The sequence below is a fragment of the Gorilla gorilla genome, chromosome 5 (genome assembly GCF_029281585.2).
Source record: "Gorilla gorilla gorilla isolate KB3781 chromosome 5, NHGRI_mGorGor1-v2.1_pri, whole genome shotgun sequence".
In the NCBI taxonomy this organism is placed as follows: Eukaryota; Metazoa; Chordata; class Mammalia; order Primates; family Hominidae; genus Gorilla; species Gorilla gorilla.
Genome location: NC_073229.2, coordinates 58,388,683 through 58,415,071, shown reverse-complemented (window position 1 = coordinate 58,415,071; position 26,389 = coordinate 58,388,683).

Genomic DNA, 26,389 nt, shown 5'->3' with positions numbered 1-26,389 from the left:
GATCCTCACAACCTGGATATTTCCATGTTCATTATTCAGATGAGGACACTGAGGCCCAGGGAGCTCAGAGTATGGACTGAAGTTCAAACACTGGTAAGTGTTGGGGCTCAAGTTTTGACTCCATGAAAGTGCAGAGGCTAAGACACCAGATTCAGAAACACTAGTTTTGGTGTCAGATTTGAATCCTGACTTGAGCATTTACTGGCTGTAAGACTTTGGGCAGAGGATTGTCTTACTTAATCCATGGTTTTCTCATCTGCAAAATGGGTATTGCAGTGTCTACCTGCTTATCTCATAGGAAAGTTATAAGATAAACAGTTGTTGTGAAAATGATGCAAGGTCACAGGTGTAAATGTTCTGCATAACACCTATCCTGTTACAGGCACCTGTACATATTTGCTGTTACTATGACCAGCTAATCCAATTCCATGCCTCTGTCTACAGTCCCAGCTAAATGAGCGCCTATCTCCTTGCCCTGGGTCAGCCATCGTGTCACTAGATCAGCAGTTTGAAAGCATTTTTGTCTCAGCATCCCTTTACACTGTTAAATATTATCAAGGAGTCTAAAGAGCTTTCATTTATATGAGTTACACATACTTTTATCTTCAGAGAAATTTTAAAATATTTATATAAAATATTATTATTTTAAAATCATAAACCCATTGCATAGTAATACAAATGATATTTTTATGAAAAAATAACTATTTTACAAAAAAAGTTTGTAAAAACAGTGGTCTTGTTTTCCATTGTTGGAACTCTCTTTCATGTCTGGTTTATCAGAAGACAGCTGGATTTGCATGCCTGTTTTTGCATTCAATCTGTTGTGATATCACATGTCATGCATCCTCTGGAATATGCTACTGAATGCTTGTGAAAGAATCAGAGTAAAAAAGGCAAATGACACCTCGGTATTATTATAAAAATAATTTTGACTTCACTGGCCCCCAGAGGCCCCTGGACCATGCTTTGAGAACCACTGCATGAGATGAAGACTAAACTCTCTTCCTGTCCAGGCAGGCTGTGCTTTTATGCATTTCTGTCACTATATCTGGAAAATTAAGATTGACTAAGACAAAAGCAAATAATATCCGTGTTAGGTTTCTCCATTGTAGGGCATTGACTTGTGAACCTGATATTGACAAACTAAGGTTGGCTACTTTTTACCAGCTTCTTCACTTGTGTCCACCATTGGCCCTAGGCTGTTGATTGATTGATTTATATCATATGTGTGTCATTGAAGAGGCATTTGAATTTACTATCTGACATACGAAGATTGAGTGATTGCAGGGCTGATTGCTGCAAAGCTTTAACAATCATCATTAATGACCCAGGTTCTTCTTTATTCTCTACAAGCTTATTATATCAGCTTTGTCTCTCACATGCTCAAGATGGCTGCAGCAGTTCCCGCCACCATATACAGACACCACAACACCATCGTCAGATAAACCATCGTTTCTTTTTGGTCTCTTTGTATTAGTAGGAAACATTTTCCCAACGGGCTTTCCCTCAAATGCTATTGTCTAGAATAGAGTCTCCTGCTATATCAGTTTCCTGGGCTGCATCACAAACTGGGTGGCTTAGAACAGAAATGTATATTCTCACAGTTCTGGAGGCTTAAAGTCAAAAGCAGGGCTTCAGCAGGACAATGCTCTTCCTGAATATGCGCTAGAAGGGTCTTTTCTTGTCCCTTCCATCTTTGCAGCTCTGGTATTCCTTGGCTTGCAGCACCGTAACTCATCTTTCATGTCTTTTCACCTAGTCCTCCCTCTGCATGTGTCTGTGTCCAAACTTCTCTCTTTTTATAACGATACCAGTCACATTGCACTAGGGCCCTCCTTAATGACTTTGTCTTAACTTGACTACGTCTGTAAAGACCCTATTTCCAAATAAGGTCAAATTCACAGGTACTGGGGTTCATGATTTCAATATATCTTTTCTGGAGGGATGCGATTCAACCTCTAACCCCTGACTTTTCTTAAATTGGTAGCAAAGGAAATACAGGCATGGCAATTGGCTTCCAGGGGGTTTCAACCAAGGTGTATGTAGCAGCCTCACTGGGGAACATTTGCACATGTGGGGAGGAGCTTTTGGAAGATGTAACATCTGGGGCCTCTCTGAGCATACAGTCCCTGGCGGGCAGAGATACTTCACGTCTGTATCACAAATGCCGATGGTGTGCCGTGGAGAAGCGCTGGGGTCCTGTCAGGGCCAAAGGACACTGGCAGCACATCTTGCCTCTGCGAAGAGGATGATCATTGGAATACAGCCAGAGACACAAAGGGAGGGAGCAGATTCAGGAAGGCCATTAACAATGTCTGCTGATTGTTGAACTGATTTCATTGTGTGTGTTTTCCAAGGGCCTCCAGTCCAGAGCTTTGAGTAAAGCTACAATTATCTTCCTCTCTGCTGGGCCTCTCCTGATGACCGTGAGGAAGAACAGTGCAAATGAATGTTTTGTTTGTTAGAAATATTGTCCTCCCCTCCCCACCCACACTCACCCTGTACCCCCTATGTTAGTAATGCAGCTGATTTTGAGAGGAGGAGAAGAAATAGAAGAAAAGAAAAAATCACTCACAGCTTCACAACACAGCCACTATTATGTTTAAAACTTTTAATTTTGAGATATTTTGCTATGTGTGTTTTATTTATGAAACTGAGATCCTTTGTGTATTCAAAACCAGGTATACTACTTTTAGGAGAGTAATGCCTATTGTTCTAATTATAAAATACAGGGGATGCAAAAAATATGATTAAAATTCCCAGACCTAATTCCCCAATAATAACGACTGTTATCATTGTTGGATCTGTCCAGTTTGTTCCCCCTGCTAAGCATTCTAAAATAAAATTTTGAATATATATATGGATTTTTTTAACCCCAGTTAACCAGTAACATTTACAAGTTTGACAAAAAACACAATATAAGGGGTGGCTTGGTGGCATATAATATCTGCCACTAAGACTGTCCCTATTTAAAAAGCATAATGATTCAGAACATTAGTGGCCAGGTTTCTAGAAGCCATAGGTCTCTTCACCTGGAGTGGAGTGGTCTGGGTGAAAACCCAGGGTCTTCATTGCATCCTGTAACCCCTGTGGAATTGCAGAGAAGACTATGTGCTGAGCTGGAGGCAGCAACTTTCTCTCTAGGGTCTAATGTGACAGTTGTTATAAGTCCCCCACTGTGAAGCCTCTAGGACAGAGAAGACAGATCCAGGAGAACCACTGTCACCCCAGGCACCCACCAGGCTCAGCATCTGTAAGAGAAGCCACTGGTGGTGGGTCAATAAATGGCCTGGGAGAGTTCCTTCCCTTCTCTAGACCCATTGCCTCCTGGATAAAACCAGAAGGGGTAGACTGATGCTTTCCAAGGGCCTCTGCAGCTTTCTCAGTCCAGCCAGAGCTCTTCCTCTCCTCCCAGCTGAAGGCTGAGTGGCCATTGATCATTCAGCCATAGGAGGGGAGCCCATGGCAGACTGTTCATCTCTGAAGGTTCCTGAACAGTTTCACTCTGCTTCACTCCCTTCCTGAGTGAAGTTCAGAGCCAGGCTTCAGGGCCACCCAAGGGCTGTGGGCCTGCAGGTTGTCCAAGCAACCACCCTGCTGATCCAAGGGAGAGGGCAATGCTTCTCCAATGAGGATGTCTGTGGACCTGGGGCTCCCTGCACGCACCATGCGGACGAGCCCCATCAGCTCCATATCTGCCTTCCTTGTCTTCCAACCTCTTCCCGCAGCTCCTCTGGCTCGTCCATGCTCACTCAGTGTGCTGCACACCCCCCATCCCCCATTCCCTCTGTCTCTCTACAGACCTCCTGCTCACGCTCCATGCCTGACCCCCTCCTATCCACCCCAGCCTGCACCTCCTGCCTTCCTGTGTATGGGAAATGTTAAGTGGAGACATGCTTACTCTGTCTGTTGCGATAGAGACACAGCAACTTTCTCCCCTTATCAATCTGTCAGGCATGATTAGGCTGCCACGAGACACAGGCAGCTCACAGCCCAGCCAGCCCAATGGGCTGACAGCTTCCAGCCAGGATACTGCTGGGACACACACACACACACACACACACACACACACACACATGCACACAGACACACACACTCAGAGGCACACACACAATCTGCCTAGACTGCATCTGGGGCCTCACTGCTGTGACTGGGAAAAACTGTTTAAACAGAGAAGGCCACTACTTGGGTGACCACTCCCTAAATCACTCCTTTTTTGATTCTACAAGCATGTACACAGTGGCCTCTCTGTGACAGGTCCTGTTCCAGAGCTGCAAAGCAGCAGGGAACAAAGCTGGCTGACAAGGCTGCCCTCAGGGAGCCTACAGGCTCACAGTGAACAGACAACCCCTGGTAAGCTTATAAACAAGTAAAGCTTTCAGCGTGAACAAAGATGCTGACTGCATGGAAAGGAAGGGAAGAGGAGAGCATGGCAAGGGACTGGGGTGCTGATGGGTCCTGGGCAGGTTGTAGGAAGAAGCTCTAAATCCCCTTGTTCTGGGAACTGCTCACCGTCGCCAGCAGATGACATGGGTTCAAGCCACCTCTGCCACTAGCTGTGTGACCCTGGGCAAATCACTTAATTTCCCTGTTCCTCAGTTTCTTCATCTGTAAAATGGGAATAACACAAGTCACTCTTCATAAGATTGTTGTGAGGGGAAATGAGTTAAATGCATTCAGGCTGCTCAATAAGGTGGTAGGATGGACAGGAGTTCCCTCTCCCAGAACGGAGCCCTGCAGGTGAGGGCCATAGGCAGGTAAGCGTAGAGGCAGGGCATACAGGTCAGGCGGGTTGGAGCCTACAAGACAGAGGGCCTAGAGAGGTAACAATTAGAGCCAAAAACGGGTCATCCCACTTCTGATTTGGGTCAGGTCAGGCATCCAGGCAGCATTGAATTTCATCCTCCAGGAAGGCATTCTATACCTAAACTTTCTTTATAAAAATATTATGTGAAATGGCACAGATTGACACTCATACAATTTGTGGGAGTCTAGGAACTCTGGGGGCCTGGGCATATTTCACTGAGCCTCTGTCCTGAAGTTCCTCCCTGTCCTCCTCCCGACACTCTCTACTCCTCTCCTTCCCCGCCTAGCCCCTCCGGCACAAAGATCCTGAAATGTGGCAGACTCCACAGACAGTAAACTCACTCAGTGTGGGCACCTATAAATAAGTCAAGTGGAAAGTTACACAAACAGAATGAGGACATCCTCACATCACAGGGCTCTGCTCCATGGCAGTTCAGACCAGGATCCCAGCCTCCTTACCTCCCAAGTTCCCAGATCTGTTTAAAGAGTCCTGAATCTGCTGTGGAAACCCCCAGCCTTAGGATTTCTGCTACAAGTATCCATGCTTAGAACCACAATTGGCAATAATAGGAAAGGAAGACAAGCTCTTACTTAATGGAGTCTGGTCTGAGGGAGACACAGTCCCAACCTCAGGGAGCCCCAGTCTGAGGGAGTTGCAGCCCTGTCCTCAGGGAGCCCCAGTCTGAGGGGAGATTAAACCAATAAAAGCCAGCAAACAATAACAACAAATACGTAAGACTAGAATATTGTTTTGAGACAATAAGAATAGGAAATACCAGATAGGAATAACTTTTCATGGCTTTGAATTCCAATATTGATCCCTTGAGGATGGGGAGCGACAGGAACAGAGGCCTCATCCCTCCCGGATTAAACCCAGATCATCAGGGCCAGGAGTGCTGCCCGGGAGAACACGGTGCATTTTTCATCCTTCCCTTCTTCATCTATCCATTTCACACTGAGCTTTGCCCTCTCCAAGGGCCTTGCCATGCCCATTATGTCACTGGAGCTTTACAACAGGAGCTTCAGAAGGCCTCCGACGTGTGGTAGATGGGGAGCGTCATTCTTATTGTAAATGAGGGGAAACTGAGGCCCTAGAATTGAAGCAGATTCCCTAAAATATCCTCAGCTGGTTTGCCCAGAGCTGGGTCTGGGATCTTGAATTTTGGCCAGTGGTATCTCCTAATGTAATGCCGGTTTCCCTCTTGTGACTCTTTCTCCTTTTTGAAGTGGAGATCACTGCAATGCCTGCCTCATAGCAGCATTGTAGAAATTGAATGCATAATGAAAATCGAGCCATTCCAAAGATACCTGGCACACTGTAAGCTCCCAATTACAACTACTGCTACTCCTATTCCTATTTGTTGTTGTTTATTCTGTGTTCCTTCAAAGCATGAATTTTTTTTTTTTCTGTCACCAGGATGGAGTGCAGTGGCTCAATCTTGGTTCACTGCAACCTCCACCTCCTGGGTTCAAGTGATTCCCCTGCCTCAGCCTCCCGAGTAGCTGGGACGACAGGCGTACACCACCACGCCTGGCTAATTTTTGCTATTTTAGTAGAGATGGGGTTTCACCATGTTGGCCAGGACGGTCTCGATCTCCTGACCTCGTGATCTGCCCGCCTTGGCCTCCCGGAGTGCTGGGATTACAGGCATGAGCCACCGCGCCCGGCCCAAAGCATGGATTTTGATGCAAGTGATTTATTTGGGAGGTGAGGCAGGGTGTGGGGCCATGAGGAGGGAGGGGAAGGAAGCCCCTGAAGGGTATGTTAATGAGCAGCCACCACTGTGGAGAAGTGAGTCTCCATCCAGCTGGGGACCTCTTGGCCGTTGTGTAGAACACACCTCAACATTGTCCCCTCTGGGGGCAAGGAATCCAGGATGTTTACCCTTCAGCTCCCAGGCTTCATTGACTGCTCTGGGACTGTCAACTCCTGACAGCTGGGGCCTGTTCTGTGCATGAGTCAGGAGAAAGCCTGAGCCCAGTCATGGTGCTTACTGTAGGGCCCCAGGGCATGAACTGGGACAGTGAGTGGAAAGAACACAGAGTGTATCCACTACATACAACACTGGTCCCTAGAGAAATGTGATTCTCCTTATTGAATCCCACTGGACTTGGGACAGAATTCTGTAAGTCTGGAAACTCCTGGCTGAAGTTCTCAAAGGCAGGGACTTCATCTGCTTTGGCTGCTGCTCTATCTTCAGTCAAACACATTGCTCTGCACACAGTAGGTGCTCAACAAATATTTCTTGATAGCTACAGGAAGTCCCCTGTAATAGCGCTTTAGGGTTCCACTTTACTTTCTTGTCTGTGCCTCTCAATACACATGCTCAGTCCTCCAGGGCAGGCCTGTACTCTGTGCAGCCTGCGTACTTAGCATGGTGACTGGCACATGGCGAGTGCTTATGACTCACATGTCAATTGAATGCTCAGGATTCCTGGAGTCCAAGAAAGAAGACAGCTCTATCTTGGGTGAGGAATGGAAACCAGAAGCTGGTTCCTCAGTGAGCACAGAGGCAGGATTTGGGGGTAGGAGAGCTGTGGGAAGCCATCTGGAGAAGACTGATGGATAAACATTAAAAGTGTCAAAGCCACCTGGAGAAAAGGCAGGAGATAATGTCTCATTGCCTCACCAAGTTGGTGGGCCTGTGACATTTCCAAAAGAACTGGCCCTTGGCTTGAGAAAGCTGCTGTGGAACCCATGCTTTACAAAGGATAAATGGGAATTTTGAAGGGAGGAAGGCCCGCAGAGGAAGCTTTGAGAGCAACAAAATTGGAGGCCCCAGCAGGTATTGTGCAGCCTTGCCAGTAATGAGAAATCCAAGAATAGTGGATACAGCAGAGAAACGGCCACAACATGAAGGAGAATGGGAGCTGAGGGCATGCGGACTTCTGCGGCCTCCATCAGTCTAGAGGGTGATTGAGGAGGGAAAGGAGATGAAAGCAGGAGAGAATTGGAAGCACTAAGGAGACCACTTTAGATGGCCTTTCTTGAGCTCCATTTCCTCTGGACAAAGCCAACCTTACAATAGTAATCAACTGACAGCAAGAGATGATTTTAAAGGTGTATCAGTCAGCCATTGCCACCATAATGCTGTGTAACATACCAACTCAAAATTCAGTTGTCCAAAACAACGCTCATTTATTTTTAGACTTTTTTTTTTTGCTTCTCAAATTCTTTCACACTGTTCTGGTCAAGATGTGGGTCCTATGTCCTCTCTCCTCGAATCCGAGCTGAACTTTGTGACTAGCTGGTAACCAGCTCTGAAATGGTCTACCTCTAGATTTTTGTAATGCAAAAAACAAATATCGCTTTAGTTGGATATTCTGTTATGTACAGCTGAAAGCACCCTGATGGATGCAAAGATATTTTAAGTCACATCAAAAACCAGACAGAGATTTTTAGCCAGGGGTCCCTCCCACAGGGCCTCAGTAGCATACCTGTGGATCCAGTAGAAATAGTTCTTCTCTGTTACTGCACATCCTTCAGTGGACCTCCTCTCACCACACACCATCCCTGACCAACCAGAGGACTCATATCCTGTCTCACCTTGGCTTGCCTGTTCATCTTCACCCTTCGTAACTTCTGTCCCTTCTCCCAAATCCGGCAGGATTGTCTGAGAGGATCATGCTTCTGCTCTTTAGCCCTCATGGAACCAACCAACCAGTTGGCCCTGCTGGTCTGATCGCCCTCCACAGATGGGCTTGGGGCCATAAGTCCCAGTTCTTACAGCAAGAATCCTCCATCTTAGCAAGACAGGTTTATACTATAACCCTCAGGGATGTGGAAAATTACTCATCACAGTGTACCTTCTGGGTCAAAGATCTGCTAGAAGTAAGAGAAGTAGAAAGCTCTGGAATAGTGGACTCTGTAGGGGATGTGGCCAGGGATCCTTAGTGCTGGAGGTGAAGAGATGACTAAAACAAACGCTATTTGTTGATCTGTGGTTTTGATGGATCTTCTATCCTCCTTGATGTATTTATATCTTGTTCTGCAGTCATGAAACGTTTTTACTCTCTCTGATTGTAGAGGCCTCTCACCCTCTGTCTTCACCTCTTAGCTTAGTACATGTGTATCTGTCTGTCTTTCCAGGTTTCTCTCAGTGTTTGTCATTCTGCATGTCACCCTCTCTGGACCTTGTCTCTGTATCCTTTTCTCTCATGCACATGAAGTGCTCAGCAAAAGTGAGCTAAGTATTTGATGACTTTCTGGGAGTACATATGTGTCTCTACCAGTCTTCATAAAGTCCTTCTTTAGTATTTAAACTTTTAAACTTAAACCTTTTAGGTCTGGGGGTGATAAACAACTTCAAATGTCATTTAAAGGCAGATGAAATTCTCTTGTCACAGCTGATAAACACTTTCGATCCACTGCCATAGAAAAACAGATTCTCTTCTCTTTCAGAGTAATCCTTTTTCATTTGTTGCAGGAGCTAAAATTGTCATTCTCCTTAACTTCAACAAACTGAGTACATTGGCTTGTGGGCTGTATGAGGAGGTTGCAAAATTATGCATGGTCACTAGAAGGAATGGCTCACTTCCCTCAATGTGGCCCAGCCCCAGCCCTGGGGACCAGGCCTGGTGCAGAGTGTTAAGGTCTCTGGCCACCTCCCAGAGGTGGCTTCCTGGGAGAAGATAAATAAAGGGCTGACTTCCTCAGACATCTGCTCCATTGCCTGATTGACAGTCATCCCCACATCCATTTGCCCCTACTTCCCCATCTGGGAGCTGAGCTGTGGTATTCTTAAACATTCAGATGACTGATATTGGAACAGACTTAGTGAACTCAGAGGGGTAGCAAACTTTCCAGCTTGGCCCCCTTCCCCATTCCCTGCTAGCGGGATGACACCTTCTGAAGGCAGAATAGCTTTGCAACATCTGCATGCTGGCTTTCCTCACTGCCATTCCTGCTTGCTTAATTGAGCTAGAATATTTTGGTTAAACCCGTGAGGTTCCAGGCTTTCTTCCTAGATGCAGTCCCTGACACCCGGGTGGAGGCTGGGGAGGTAAAGAATGCCTGCCTCACCCTGTCTGGCAGGGCAGATCTAGAATTAAAGGTCTTCAAGATTCACGTGGGGCATTAGGTAGTTAGGAATAGCAAAGGCTGACAAAGGCCCTTGGACAAAGGGGAAAACGGCAACTCTCTTGTTTTCTTTCTCCTCACCTTTTTTCTTATGTGGGAAGGTGGGGAAAGAACAGGTGGAGGAAGTTAGGCCTATAAAATTGATGGAAATGCCCTTCTCTTAGCTGAGCTTAAGCAGAGGCACTGTTTGACCTCCATGTAGTATGGGGTCCGCCGGGAGTCGGGAATCTCCTCTGATTCTTCAGCCACAGTGGTTCTGTCTTGACATATGATACTCCTGGGCAGGGGTGTGGGAGGGGGATGCAGGCAAAGGAGGTGATCTCCTCAGCTGTAACAGCAGCTCAGAGGTGGATAATGGCATTTCCTGAATGTCAGATCCAGGAGGGACATTAGTTTTTCTTGTGGAACACTTGGGTGTTACCCTGGGGGAAACTAAGGCCTGAAAAGGGGATGTGGCTTGCCCAGCCTCCTTTCTCAGTGTCCCAGTCTAGAGTCCAGGCTTTCTGCCTCCCAGTCCCGGGATCCTGGCTTCTGGTGGGCCAAAGATACCCTGAGGCAGGATGGGAGATAAAGCAATCTTGGATCAGCCATTTCTGTGGATTGCTGTCACCCTGAAACACTCACCGTAGTTTGTTGTCATTGTGGAGTACTCACTGTAGTTTGTTGTCATCATGGAGCACTCACTGTAGTTTGCTATCATTGTGGAGCACTAGTGGTGGTTTGTTGTCATTGTGGAGCACTAAAGGTGGTTTGTTGTCATTGTGGAGTACTCACTGTGGTTTGCTGTCATTGTGGAGCACTCACGGTGGTTTATTGTCATCATAGAGCACTCACTGTGTATTCCTGTCATCCTGGAACACTCACCGTGGTTTGTTGTCATTGTGGAGCACTCACTGTGGTTTGTTGTCATCATGGAGCACTCACTGTAGTTTGCTATCATTGTGGAGCACTAATGGTGGTTTGTTGTCATTGTGGAGTACTCACTGTGGTTTGCTGTCATTATGGAGCACTCACTGTGGTTTGTTGTCATTGTGGAGCACTCACTGTGGTTAGCTGCCACCATGGAGCACTCACTGTGGTTTGCTGCCACCGTGGAGCACTCACTCTGGTTTTTGTTATCATGGAGCACTGTGGTTTGCTGCCATCATGGAGCACTCACTGTGGTTTGTCGTCATCATGGAGCACTCACTGTGGTTTGCTGCCACCGTGGAGCACTCACTCTGGTTTTTGTTATCATGGAGCACTCACTGTGCTTTGCTGCCATCATGGAGCACTCACTGGTTTGTTGTCATCATTGGAGCACTCACTGTACAGGCAGGCACAGTGGAGAGTGCTGTACAAACACAATCCCATCTGTTCCTTGCAAAAACCCTATGCAGTGGGTACGGGTACACAATTATTGTCCCCTTTTCCTGACTGGGGGGAAAAACAGATCCAGAGAGACTCAGCAGCTTATGCCAGCAAGTTTGTGGAAGGATCAGTCTTCTAAGCTTGCTGCTTTTGACTCCAAGCCCCATTCCCTAAGTCCAGGATTCTCAGTCCTGCCTGCACACTAGAGCCTCCTGGTGTGTGACCTGACATACTCATGCCAGGCCTGAAGCCCAGACTAACAGAATCAGAATCTCTGAAGGTAGAGGCTAGGTATTAATGTATTTTTTTTAAATATTGACACATAACATTCTTTAGAAAAGTGTACACTTCCTAAGTGTGCACAACTTGATGAATGTTTCCAAACTGAACACACCTATGTAACTGTCACCCACATCAAGAAACAGAGCACTGCATTGCCAGCCACCCAGAATCCCCCAGGCTTCCTCCCAGTCACCCCCTGAAGTTCACCAATATTCTTTCTGACATCTTAGATTAGTTTTGCCTGTTTCGGAGCTTCTTACAAATGGATTAAAAAAGCTAGTCCTTTCTTTTGTGCACAGTTTCATTTACTTAACATTATATGAGAAACATCTATGTTGTCGCTTATAGCTGTATTTACTCATTCTCACTGCTCTCTAGAAGCTCACTGTATGAATATGCCACTCTTTATTGATCAGTTCTTTGATTGATGAGCATATGGATCATTTCTGGTTTGGGTTCCTATGAAGAGTTCTGCTATGAACGTTCCTGTTTGTGTCTTTGGTGGATATATGAGGCATTTCTGTGGGTATGCTCTGATGAAAGTGCTAGGTCAGGCTGTTATGTGTATGTTCAGTTTAGATCCCACCAAGCAGCTTTCTGATGTGATTGTGCAATTTACACTGCCACCAGCAGTGAATGAGAGTTCTGGTTATGCCACGTGCCAGCCAGAATGTGGTATTGTCTGTGCTTTTCATGTTCGCCGGCCTATGGAGTGTGTAGTGGGATCACACTGTGGTTTATTCTGTGTTTCCCCGATGACTAGTGAAGCTGAGCACCTGGATGTGTTCACTGGTCACTAGGTAGCCTCTTTTGTAAAGTGCTTGCTACATTTTTCTCAGGTATCTGTATTTTTTAAAGCTCCTCAGGTGATTCTAATGCATAACCAGGGTTGAGAACTTCAGTAGCTTAACCAGTGTGATAGAAAGTTTTTGGCTTAGAGAGACAGAGGTGGTGAAGCCAGGGTAGACTTGTGTGTGTGTGTGTGAGTGTGTTTGTGTGTAGTAGTGGTACCTACAGGGACCATAAGCCTGCAGGGTGGACTTATGTGTGTGTGTATTTGTGTGTGTGTGTGTGTGTGCATGCAGTAATAGTAGTGGTACCTACAGGGGCCATAACCCTGCAGGGTAGACTCGTGTGTGTGTGTGTCTATTAGTGGTACCTACAGGGGCCATAACCCTGGAGTCCAGGGCACCTCTTGGGAGCAACTGAGCTGGAATCTTCTTGTAGGCACACTTGACAAGAGAAGGTAAGAAACTCCTACCCAAAAGAAAAGCAAGTTTCACTGTCCATCTCCACCTTTAGTAGTTCCTGTCCCCACTCCCAAATCCAGCAGGATTGTGTGATTGAGAAAGGATCATGCTTCTGCCCTTCAGCCCTCATGGAACCAGCCAGCTAGTTGGCCGTGCTGGTCTGATCCCCATCCACAGGTGGGCTTGGCCATACGTCTCAGCTCTTACAGCAATAATCCTCCGTCTCAGACAAACAGGTTTACACCAAACCTGGGACTGGGAGAATAACTCATTGCAGTGTACCTTCCAGGTCAAAGGTCTGGAGCAGGAAGGAAGGGAAATAGAAAGCTCTGGAATAGTGGATTCTGTAGGGGATGCCACAGAAAGATACTCCTACAGTGACCAGAGCAGCCAGTGAACAGAACCCTAAAGAGCTGGCTGCAGCAGCTCTCTGCTGCCTCGGAAAGCTCCCTTTGATTTAATGCCCCCTGAATTAAAGAGCTCTCCTCAGGCCCAAACCCACTGGGGCCATCTTTATTAGGAACAAAATAAAGAAAGGTCACCGAGCCACATAAACCAGGAAAAGTGGCATTAAATATCGACTGTTAAGAGAGGGGGATTAATGATGGTTTGTTGACAGGAAGGCAGGAGCCAGCCCCATCCGCCCCCCGCAAGTGGGGACCTGAAAGCAAACATTTCATGTTGACATCTGCCGGCGTGGCCCAGATAATCAGATTTCTCAGGGAGGATGAGGCCGAGGCATCAATAAAAAGGGCAGATTTATCCTCCCAGCCTCCTGAGCTTAGCACGCATCCTCAAACCACAGCAGCAGCCAGACATGGTCACCATCACCTTCACCAGCTCTGTCACCTGCATCCCTTGGGTTGTGAAGCATAGTGGGTAGGGGTGGTGCTTCACCAAATCCCTGCCCTCCTTGGCTTACTGGGGAGATCAAGGGTCCCACCTGAGGCAACAGCCTCTCAAAGCAATCTGGGCGCCCCACGATCCTCTTATGCTAAGAGTCACTTGGGGACGATTATCCTGTGTTCTATAACAACCACACTCCACACAGAATGAGGACTGATTGGAGGACAAACTTCAGGCCAGGCAACAGTTGCAAGTTCAGAGATTAATTATGGCATCTGGGGTCAGAGACCCCCGAGGGCTTCCTCACTGCAATGGGGCTAGCTGTGATTTGAGGACCCCAGGCTCTGGCATGCTCTCCAGAGACAGACTGCTCTGCCTTGGACTTCCTGAGCCATCTGCATGACCCCTCTCATTGCACTCTATATCAAACCTGTGGAAAAATCAGAGGATTTCTTTATTTGACCATTTTAAAAGCAGTTATATGTTTTTCTAGTTGGAAATATTTAAGAATCATTTAGTCTTTCACTCTCATCGTATGTCATCATCATCATCATCGTATTTATTGAGAACTTACTATCTGCCAGGCACTGTTCTAATTGTGCCCTGTGTTTGCTCTTCTGTTCTTCTTACAACATTCCTGTGACATAGGTGCTCTCATTACTGCCCTTCTATAGATAAGAAAACTGAGGTATACATAGATTAAGTATTTATCTGTAGTCACAAAGCTACCTTCTATAGAGAAATAAGGATTCAGGAAAGTAAAATCATGTTATCATCATGATTTAGTGAGTGTACATGTGTCAGAGGCTTTACATATTTCCTAAGTTCTATAAAATCCCTTTAGGGTGATGTTTTAGTTAGCTTGGGGAGTCATAACAAAGTACCACAGACTGGGCAGCTTGAACCAGAGAAATGTATTACCTCACAGCTCTGGAGGTCAGAAGTCCAAAATCAAGGTATTGGCAGGGCCATATTCCCTCTGAAGACTCCAGGGAAGGATCCATTCCAGCCCTCTCTCTTAGTTTTGGTAGTTCCTTGGCTTGTGGCAGAATGCCTTCAATCTTCACATGGTGTTCTCTCTCTGTATGCCTTTCTGTGTCCATCAAAGCACACCCACAGAAACACCTCATATATGAGGATTTCTTTATTTGACCATTTTTAAGGCAGTTATATGTTTTTCTAGTTGGAAATGTTTAAGAATCATTTAGTCCTTCACTGTAATTTTATATCATCATCATCATATTTATTGAAAACCTACTATGTGAATAAACTATGAACAAAGTTTATTCATTCATGCATTTGCTCAGCACATATTTATTAAGCAGCTTCTGAGAGCCAAGCTCTGAGATCGATGCTGGATATTTGAAATTAAGACGCAGATATGGATCCTGGCCTCACAGAGATGACAGTCTCCCTACCTAGGATTGGACACCTAAGTCAGGATGGCAAATAGGTTTCAACTCAAATACCAGTCCATTGGCAGAGACTGTCTGGACCTCTGTGTTGGGAAGGATTTAGTATCAGCCAGAATTCATGTTAGACTATTTTAACGAAGAGACCCCAAAATACAGTGGTTTAAATGAGACTGAAATTTATTTTATTCCCACCTTAAAATCTTGAAGTAGGTCACCAGGGCAGCTAGGACTGCCCCATGTCCATTGCTCCTGGAGGTTTCAGGGGGTTCAAACTTCTATTTTGATGCTCCACGAAAATGACTATTACCCTATCTGCCCTCGAGCCAGTGGAAGGGGGAAGGGATGAACGTGCCCTATTTGTTTCAAGGGAATAGCAAGAAAGCTGTAGATGTCTTTTCTCTTCACACCCATTGGGAAGACTTCAGTCCCATGGTCACATCTTCTTGCAAAAGAGGTTGGGAAAGGTAGTCACTGCCTGGATTTTCCATGCATCCAGCTAGAACATGGGGGATCCTTTATTAAAGGAAGGGGGAGAGAATGGTTATTGGGGAACCACAGCAGTCTCACCCACGGATTCTGAGAGGAATGAGGTGCTGTGTGACATTGTGAAGCCTATCATAAAAACAAGATCTGGAAAGAAAGGCACTCGTACCACCTGTTTTCTCTCCCTACCATGTAGCCCATGGTGCGGAGGCTGCCTGAGCCCAGACTTCTAACCACTCCTCTGATACTTTACCAGAGTATTTTCCAAGACATGCAAAAGATAAGATAGGACCATTTATCAAAGCCTCACAAGGTCAAATTCTGATAAGTGTAGAAACCAGGACCAGCCAACCAGGGTAAGGGAGCAGGGACCAGGAAGAAAGTATACCAGAGCAGACACACCCTCCTCTCTTGGGTCTGTCTGTTCATTCATTCAGCTCCTCTGGCTGACATCAGACCTCAGGGAGGCGCAGGAGTGGGGATGAGGGCACACAAGAGAAAGGTAACTGGGATTTGTAAGAATTATGTCTCCCAAATGCTTTATATATGTTTACATTCTTATTTAATGTGCGCAGAAACTCTTTTACTTTTATTACCTAGTTTACATAAGGATAGCAGAAGTAAACATCTGATTCAAGATCTGAATAATGCCAGCCACCTTGACCTTATTAATATTTATAGAAAAGAGCATTCAACAACTGTAGAACACACACTTCTTTCAAATGAACATGGCATGTTCTACAAGATAAACCATATTCTGAGTTGCAAAACAAGGCTCAATAAATTTAAAAGGATGAGCATTCTGCAGAGTGTGCTCTCTGATCACTATGAAATCATATTAGAAATCAATAATAAATTATCCACAAAACTGTAAGCATTTGGAAATTAAACATTTTTCTGAAGAACCATAAATTAAAGAACTCACCAGAGAAATGTAAAAATACTTCCAAATGAAGGATAAATTCAGTTCTCATTTTCATGATTATTACTTCTATGTGGCAAAAAATACACCACTTCAAAATCTGTGGGAGACAGCTAAAGCAGTGCTTAGAGGGAAATTTATAGCTTTAAATATTTATATTAGAAAAGAATAAATACTTAAAATTAATTATTTAAGGTTCCACCTTATGAAGCTGGAAAACAAAGAACAAAGCCAACTCAAAGTAAGACAGTAGAAGGAAAGAATAAAGGTAAGTACAGGAATCGGTGAAGTTGAAAAAAGACAAACAATAGGGAATATTAGCTGTCAGGTACACCTCTAGCTAGACTCATCAAGAAAAAAAAGATACAAACTACCAACATCAGGAATAGAGAGGCCATCACTACAGACCTTAAAGACATTAAAAAAATAATAAGAACATTTATTTCAATAAACTTGCCAACTTAGATCAAATGGACAAATGCTTTGAAACAATCAAATTGTCAAAACGGATTCAAGAAGAAGTAGAAAAACATTAACAGTTCTATATTTATTAAGAAAATTGAATTCATATTAAAAATCTTTCTGCAAAGAAAACCGTAGGTCCAAGTGGTTCCTCTGGTTAATTCTATCAAACATATTTAAGGATGAAATAACACCAGCGCTACTAAAACTCTGCTACAGACTGAATTGTGCTCCCTGAAAATCCTATATATTGAAGCCCTAACCCCCTAATATGGTTTGGCTGTGTCCCCACCCAAATTTCATCTTGAATTGTAGCTCCCATAATTTCTACCTGTTGTGGGAGGGGCCCAGTGGGAGATAATTGAATCATGGAAGTGATTTCCCCCATATTCTTGTGATAGTGAATAAGTCTTATGAGACCTGATGGTTTTATAAGGGGTTTCCCCTTTTACTTGGCGCTCATTCTCTCTTACCTGCCGCCATGTAAGACATGCCTTTCACTTTCTGCCATGATTGCGAGTCCTCCCCAGCCATGTGGAACTGTGAGCTCATTAAACTTTTTTCTTTATAAATTACCCAGTCTTGGGTATGTCTTTATCAGCAGTGTGAAAACGGACTAATACACCCACAATGCGATGGTTTTTGGAGATGGAGCCTTTAGAAGACAGTTAGGTTTAGACAAGGTTATGAGGGTGGGGTCCTCTTGATGGGATTTGTGCTCTTATAGGAGGGGACACCAGAGAGCTTACCCTCCTTTTCTGCCATGTGAGGACACAGCGGGGGAAGGTGGTCATCAGCAAGCCAGTCATTGCACCTGAACCCCAATTTTTTCTAAGGGGCTTAAGCAAACCCGCCCAACCTTTTACCCTGGAGGTCCTATCCTTTATAGCATATCTTCTTTTATTCAGAGGTATTTGCAGATATTATCTCCCTTCCTAGGCTGTTTATTGTATAAACAGTCTTGAAAAGATAATCCAGAAGAAAAGGTGGTCAGTGCTTCTGCCTGTTAGCATCTCTCTTCCAGAAGGGAAATTTCTTGCAGGAATATGAGAGATTCATGGAGAATTATGTCCTGGTACTCCTAAGATGGAGAATAAGACAAGGATGTCCACTCTTACCACTATAATTCAACAATATATTGGACCTGATGGCTAGTACAGTAACACAAGAAGGGCATAATGATTGGAAAGGAAGAAAAAAACTGTGTTGCAGATGACATGGTTGTTTACATAAGCAATGCCAAGGAATTAGGAGTTGTACTATAAAACAACTACTAGAACTAATTAGTGAACTTAGGAAGATCCCAGTGTGTAATGTCAAATACTAAAATCAACTGGACTTCTATATACCAGTAACAATTTATAAAATTCCACTTAGAAAAACAACAAATCTTAAAATTAGGAATAGATTTAAGAAAAATGCAAGACTAAAAAATAAAAAATGTGTTGAGAGAAAATAAATAACTAGAGAGATATTCCATGTTCATTAATTGGAAGACTCAAAATTGTTGTGATGTCAAATCTCCCCAAATTAGGCTGTCCCCATAGATGGATTCCAACCCCATTGACAATTCCAATAGCCATTTTTAAAGAAATTGACCTGCTAAGTTTAGATTTTATATAGACATGCCAAGGATTTAAAATATCCAAAGCAATCATTTAGAAAGGAACAAAGTTAGAGGGCTTCTGCTACTTGTCTCCAAGACATATTATGAAATCTACATTAATCTGAATAGTATGAATGGCATAATGATCAATAAATCAGTGGAACAGAATTGTGGGTCCAGAAATAGACAAATAAGCATTTGATTTTCACCAAAGACACCAAATCAATGTAATGGAAGAAGGGAAAGTCAGCAAATGGTGCTGGAAGAACTGACTATTAACATGGAAAACTGAATTTTGGGTCTTGCCTTTCACACATACGAAAATTAATTCAATATGGATCATAAACTGTAAAGCTTCAAGAAGAAAGTATATAAGAATATCTATGAGACTTGGGGGTAAGAAGGAGTTTATTAGACAAGATTAAGGAAGACAATAACCATAAAAGAAAACATGATTATATCAGACTTCATAAAAATTTTAAAAATTCTACTCATCAAATGGCATTATTGAGAAAATGAATAGGCAAGCCACAGACTGGGCGAGATATTGCAAAACATATCAGAAAAGGACTAGAATCCAGAATATATGCATCACTTCTGCAACTCAATAATAAAAAGACAATCCAATAAAAATAGACAAAAGATTTGAGGAAACACTTCACAAAGAAAGGTAAATGAATAGCCAATAATCACATGAAGAAAAGATGCTCAACATCACTAGCTGTCAGAAAAACGTAAATTAAAACTACAAAGACTTCTACACACCCATTCAGAGGACTAAAATTAAACAGCCTGACAGCACCAGTGCTGGCGAGGATGTAGAACTTGAACTGGAACGCTCATATATTGCTGATGAGAGTGTAAAATGTCACCAATGCTTTGGAGGGTTCTGGCAGTTTCAAAACTAAACATATATCTAACCTACGACCCAGTGATTTTATTCCTGGATTTTACCCAAATGAAACGAAAACATATGTCCACAAGAAATGTTGCATAGAAAGTTCATATCAGCTTTATTCATAATTGCCAAAAGCTGACAACAACCTAGATGTCCGTGAGAAGGAGAATGAGCAATCAAGCTGTGATACGTCCATTCAAGGAACCACTACTCTGGCATCAAAAGGAACAAATACTGATTTCACACAACATGAATGAAACTCAGAAACATGGTGCTCAGTGAAGGAAGCCTTATGCAAGAGTGCCTGTATTAGATGTTTCTGTTAATGTAATATTCTAGAACTGGCAAACTACTATACAGTGAAAATAATCAGAACAGTGGTTACCTTGGGGTAGCAGTGAAGGCATGGAGTGGAAGAGATGTCAGGAAACTTTCTGGAGCTATGGTAATGTTCTAGGAGCTTTGATTGTACAGAATGCACCAATGGTAAATTATAAATTTAGGATTGGTGCATTCACTGTGTATATTGTATATGTAAATATGACCTAAAAAAGAACCATAAGCAAATATTGAACCCTAGTTAATGATATGCATATTGAAGTATTTAAAAGTGAATTGCACTGATATTTGTCATATAATTTGAAATGCATAAAAATGAGATGTATTAGTGGATGGATAGATGGAAGGACAGATAATAAAGCAGACATTCTAAAACGTTGATTATAGAATATAGGTGATATGTTTACGGGTGGTCACTGAAAAATTCTTTTGTCTCTTCAACATGCTTGCAATTTTTCGTAATAAAATGTAGAGAAAATGTAAGTGAAATATTGCTGAAAAGTACTTGTATACACAACACAATTTGCGGGAAATAAAATTTTGCCTTATGACATATACCAGCATGCTTAGCTTTTCAGCAACAGATTTGCTGCAAAAGGCTGCCCCAGAGAACAGAAATGACATGCATTAATTAAAGAACTTTTGCATCAACTTATAACCTCAAGGCTAATCTTTTCAGTTTGTAGTATGATGATGTAACGTCATCACAGTCATTAGTGGGAATGAGAGTGTGATTATGTCTCTACACGTCTGTTTGCATTTCACAGCTGCTAGTTGGGCTCAGTCAACACTTTCACGTGTTAGTAATTGTAATCAACCCATTTGTTCATTTAAAACAAACATTTACTCTTTGGGGAATAAATACCTTGAGTCCTAATTTGTTAATTATTAGTTCTTATGAACATTAGCCAATTATTCTCTTTTTCTTCCCAAATATGTAGAACTACTGAGCTACCTTCTTTCTCTCCTGGAAGATTGGTGCAGGAACTTTCTTCTACTCCCCACCTGGTTTGTAAATGCTCAATTAAAAAAATACGAGGTAGGTATTTTACACACACATACACACACGTGCGCACACGCGATAATGGAAAGAAGAGAAGCATTTTATTTTGGTGCAAATATTATAGTTTAAATTACATTGCAAAGTGCAAAGACACACATTTTTCACCTGCTTTGGAGCTGGAATGACATTTCCCTAATCAAAGACATCAGTGTATATCACCTGAACGTGGAATAAAGACTAACAGAAATTCATTGACACTCCTCCTCTGGGTAGGCTTGCTGAAAGAGATGAGCTTCTAGATTAGCTGAGAATGACAAAAACAAAAACAAAAACAAAACAAAACAAAAAACATGAGAACCAACAGAGAGAGGAAGAGATGGTTCCAGGAGGCTTTGGGTGAGAGTGAGGGAAGGATGCACATATAGTGACTATCACGACATGGGCAAAATCACCTTCCGACACACCACCTCATTGAAAGCTCCCAATCCCATGACGTCCCTCTTCACAGTCAGGTCACCACTTTGAGATCCTCTGAGATAAGCAGTGGGCAACCTTGATAAAGCTGTAAGGTCAATGCTACAGGTCCCAGCCCCTTGGTCAGAGCACCTGCTTCCCTTAGGATCTTCCTTAGAAGACGGCCAACTCCTTCACCTTCCAAACAAGCTTCTCTCATAGGTGCTTTACAACCCAGCATTGCTTGGTTTTAGCGTTTGCAGGCTGTGACCATGGAGATGGTATCTATTCACCGAGTCCTCTATGTTCCTTTTGTCCTTTATGCTGGGACGAGTGCTAAACAGGGAACTTTTAATCCAGAGGAATTTTTTTAAAAAAGCAGGAAGGAAGATAAGAATCAAGAGCCTGATGTCCCTGATGGGTGGGACAAGGCAGTTCTCTAGAGTGACCAACTTGTCCTGCTTTGTCCAGAACTTTGCCAGTGTCAGCACTGAAAGTCCCACCTGGAAACATGCCTACCCCACCTTAGTCCTGGCAAACTGGGATAGCAGGTCACCCTACACCCCTCCTAGGTCCTCTAAGGGGCTAGGACATTTCTGATCCTCTGCCCCTGGGTCGACGCAGATAGCCCCAGCCTGGGAGATCCCAGAGGAAGCAGGACTGGTAGAGCTGAAGTTCTCTTACCCAGTGGGGCCAGAAGCCTGTCCCAAAGAGCAGAAGTCTCTAGCTGAGAGCTACTCCCTTCTCTCCCCTCCCCCAGACTGTCCCAGATACTGATGAAGGGATGGTGGTGGACACATCTTGCCACTGTCCCCTCTCTGCTAGCACTGCTGCAGAAAATCTGAGAAGACACAGTGCGTTCCAAGCCTGGGTCACTCTGCATTCTGGGCAGTCATTCAGGAGAGGGAGGCATCCATTCTGGCCATCCTCAAAGATCGGGCCCTAACTACTTGGCAGTCAGCCTCATGGCTCCTTAGGGACCCTGGCAGGAGTGCGACAGTCATGTCAGCTCTTCATCAGGCCCGCCTCCCTGGCTTCTCCTCTGACCACTGCAGTAGCCTGGATCATGGCTGCAAGGCCCGGCCTCTGACCTGGTAGCTGGAGTGCCGGAGAGGGGCAAGTACGCTCACTGAAATGTGTGGCTTGCAGGTGCCAATCCACTTTGCCAACTGGCTGGGTGGGAGCCCCCAGCTCTTTTATGTCGCCACTATCACTTCTTCCACCCATCTCCAGATATTCACAGTCTTTCCTGGTGCAGGGTTGTGGGTGACCTTGAGCCAGGGTCCCAGACTTTTCCTGTGCCAGCAACACCATCTGGAAAATGGATTTGTAGCCTAATAATAGAAGGCTCAAGAAATGAACTCATTGAAGGGAACTTTGGGATATTAAGCTGTATGAGAGGCCCAGAGTGAATGTGTTGGCTGATTGTTCTGGGCGGGTTTACAGCTGACATGCCAGGAATAGGGCACCCAGAGCATGCAGCCGCTCTGAGCTGAGCATGAGAACGGTAGGGAAGTGGATCTTTTCTTTGGCAATTGACACAGGAAACCCTCAGAAAAGAGAATGAATTTAAAACCAAGAGATGAAGATTGAGATTTTGTTAAGCACCTAGTACAATGCCTGGCACAAAGCTGGCCCTTTATAAAAGAGTATCATTGGCTGGGCACAGTGGCTCACACCTGTAATCTCAGGACTTTGGGAGGCTGAGGTGGGCAGATCACCTGAGGTCAGGAGTTCAAGCCCAGCCTGGCCAACATGGTGAAACCCTGTCTTTACTGAAAATACAAAAATTAGCTGGGCATGATGGCAAGCGCCTGTAATCCCAGCTACTTGGGAGGCTGAGGCAGGAGAATCACTCGAACCTGGGAGGCAAAGGTTGCAGTGAGCCAAGGTCACACCAGTGCACTCCAGCCTGGGCAACAGAGCAAGACTCCATTAAAAAAAAAAGAGAGTATCATTATTGTTATTCTAGAGAAAGTCTAAGAGGTAGAAATCGACATGAGAGTAATTAGGAGGGGGCCGGGGCAGGGGGAGCAGCTAGCAGAAATGGCCACAGAAGCAGAGACCAAGAGGAGTCACAGGCAAAAATTCCATAGACCTGCCAACCAGCATGTTAGAGGGAGTGACAGTTAATAAAGCTTTCCATGGTCTTTATCAGAGATCCAGGCAGCTAGGAAAAGAAGCTCCAGTTTATAGATGAAGATGTCATTGAGGTTGGGGTGGGATTTATTTATAACCAGTAGGTTCCCTAGCTCCAAAGACCATGTGCTTGCTTGCTTTTTTTTTTGCATCACACTTTGGTATGTTGCAAGTATTAGGGTGAGTTGGTGCCAGCTGTTAACTTGGAAACTTCTTGAAGGTAGGGGTTGTGTTGCCCCCATCAAACAAGAAGATCTTTGAGAGTATGGGCTGTGTCTACTCCATCAGATTGGGGAATCCCTGAGGCCAGGAACTGGGTCTACCTGTGACTGGGAAGTCTTTGCTCATGGCCACTTATTACAGGATGGGGTAGAGGCATGACTAATTTGGCCATGTCATGAAAGCTGCCCTGGGCTAGGCACAGGTTTTTTGAAGACTCTTGTGCAGGGATCATAGAGATTGTCCTAGGCTCCTGGCCAAGGGGTGAGACTCAAATGCACTCCACGGGGAGGGGACAGCTGTGGCAGGCAGGGAGCATGGTGTCACAGCCTGTCAGATTGGGAGGACCTGCTGCTTCTGCTCCCCTCAGGCTGTTTCCTGAGTCTTACACCCTATGCTGCTGCTCTGGGAGCAGGACTCATCACATAGGAAGAGCTGGCCCCCGCAGCACTCCCCGAGACTACAAATAAGTGTGTTGTGTTTCCTGCGAATGCCTAAGTTATTACTTTCCTTTCTCAAATGAAAGAAGTATTTTATTGGCTTGGGTTTAGAAAGAAAGCGTAAAATGTAGCTTGTTTTTATTTTCTGACATCATGAAGCTAGGGCTAGAGAGAGAAGTGCTGAGGAGGAATGGAGACAGAAGTGGGAGGGGAGGCAGGGAGGGGCCAGGTGAAAGAAGGAAGAAATGATGGGGCCAAGAGGGGAGGAGAACCGTGGAGGAGGGTAGAGGAATTTGGGGACCAAGGAAGGGGAGGAGAAGGGGGAAGGAGGAATTGCTGTTGTACAGTAAGATATTGGGATTTACCTCTCTAGTGCCCCTGCCCAGTGGGAAGGCACCAAGAGCCAAAGGCAGCAGTCAATTTCATTGCAAAAGCTTCAGCTCCCTGGAGACACTGACCAGCTCAGATGCCAGGGTTACAGAGAGTGGCTTGAAGCCCAAGGGGAGGGGGCAGGGTTTTCTCAGGTTACTCCAGCCCTAGATCAGCACACACAGGTTTCTGCGTCTAGGAATTGAGGCACCCAGAAACAGGGCTCAAGGCTTCTCTCATTTTGTGAAGCAGGAGGGAGAGAAGTTCTTAATTTTTGGCCCCTAAAATTATTCTTCTCCCTTGCTTTGCTAATAGTACTGCTTAATGTTGGGGATGGAGATAGAGTGATGGTTATGGGTGAGATTCCTTTCTGCACCCATGGCTGCTCTCCAGATTCCAGGCACTCTCTCCATGCTCCATGCCTTTGCCCACACTGATCCTTTCGCCAGATTGCTGTCTCATGCCTTGATGGCCTGTCAAATGCTTGTCACTCTACGTTTTGACTCAAATCTCGTTTCTCTTCAGAAATTTCTCATGCCATCCCCAGTCTAGTTTTCATATCATCCTGCATTTATTTTTTATCATTGTTTGGGTTATGCTGTATTTTGATTGTAGTTGATTTTATCAGTTAAGCATTGACTGGGAGGTCTTTGAGGGCAAGAACTGTGTCTTAGTTACCTTTGTATGCTTAGCACAGTATCAGAAACATGGTAAGCATCCACTACTGTTCAAGGAAGGAGGAAGGCAAGGAACTGCAGAGGGGCAGTACTGGTAGTGGTTGATACATGAACCGTGGGTTGAGACAGCCATAGATGCATATCTCTCCTCTGTTACTTAAAACTGTGTGGTCTTCAGGGGTTATGTTTCAAGGTTGCCATGAAGACTAGAAGTAGCAAATTACTGGCCAGCCACGGTGGCTCACACCTGTAATCCCAGCACTTTGGGAGGCTGAAGTGGGAGGATCATTTAAGCTCAGAAGTTTGAGACTAGCCTGCGTGACATAGTGAAACCCCTGCACTATTAAAAAAAAAAAATTAGCTGGGCACGGTAGCACACACCTTATAGTCCTAGCTACTTTTGGTGCTGAGGAAGGAGAATCTCTCGAACCCAGGGGGTCAAGGCTGCAGTGAGCTGAGATCCTGCCACCACACTCCAGCCTGGGTGACAAAGTGAGATCCTGCCTCAAAAAGAAAAAATAACATAATACTTAGCACACAGCCTGGGACATGGTAGGTGCATAATAAATAGTAGTGATTCTATATGCCAGACCTCCTCATTGCTAAGGTAAACTCCTACATACATTCCTATGCCACCTTTACCCCACTATTAGCTCCTTCCATGAAATCTCTGGTCTGATTTTTCCAGGAGGCAGACATAGGTTTTTTCATGGGAGGAAACAGTCTTCCTGCATCTTTGTCAGCATCGTCAGAGTGTCTGCCACAGGACTGTTGATAGGAGGTGCAAATGTGTTTCCTAATTTGAGATGATGGTGTTTGGAATGCCTGTCACTGGCTATATTTAGCTCTGAATCCCCCAAATAGCAACAGGAAGGAAAAGTCTACCAGCCAAACATCTCCCATCCAGCTGGAAAATATCGCAATCATAATTATTATTTTTTATTATTGACATTATTACTTATTGACTAAATGAATTAATGGGACTTGGGTATCCATTGGCATCTAAAATTATGGCATCTTAAAATATCAGAGCTCAACAGTCCTTGCATGCCATGCAGTGATATATGACCTGTTCTACAAATAAAGGAAGTGAGGCTCAAAGAGGAGACATTACTTGTACACCCAACATCAGAGAAAAACTAGGGCCCAGGTCTTTGGATTCCCAATTTTATGCTACACCAAGAAAGGGCAGTAGAGGCATGGAGAACCCAAAATAATAAACACCCTACAGACCCTTTATCTCTGGCATTGAAAGGTAATGACAGATGGCCAGTGGGCTCTGGTTTGCTAATCTTTCATGCACAGGCATTCACACACACACACACACACAAACACGCACACACACACACA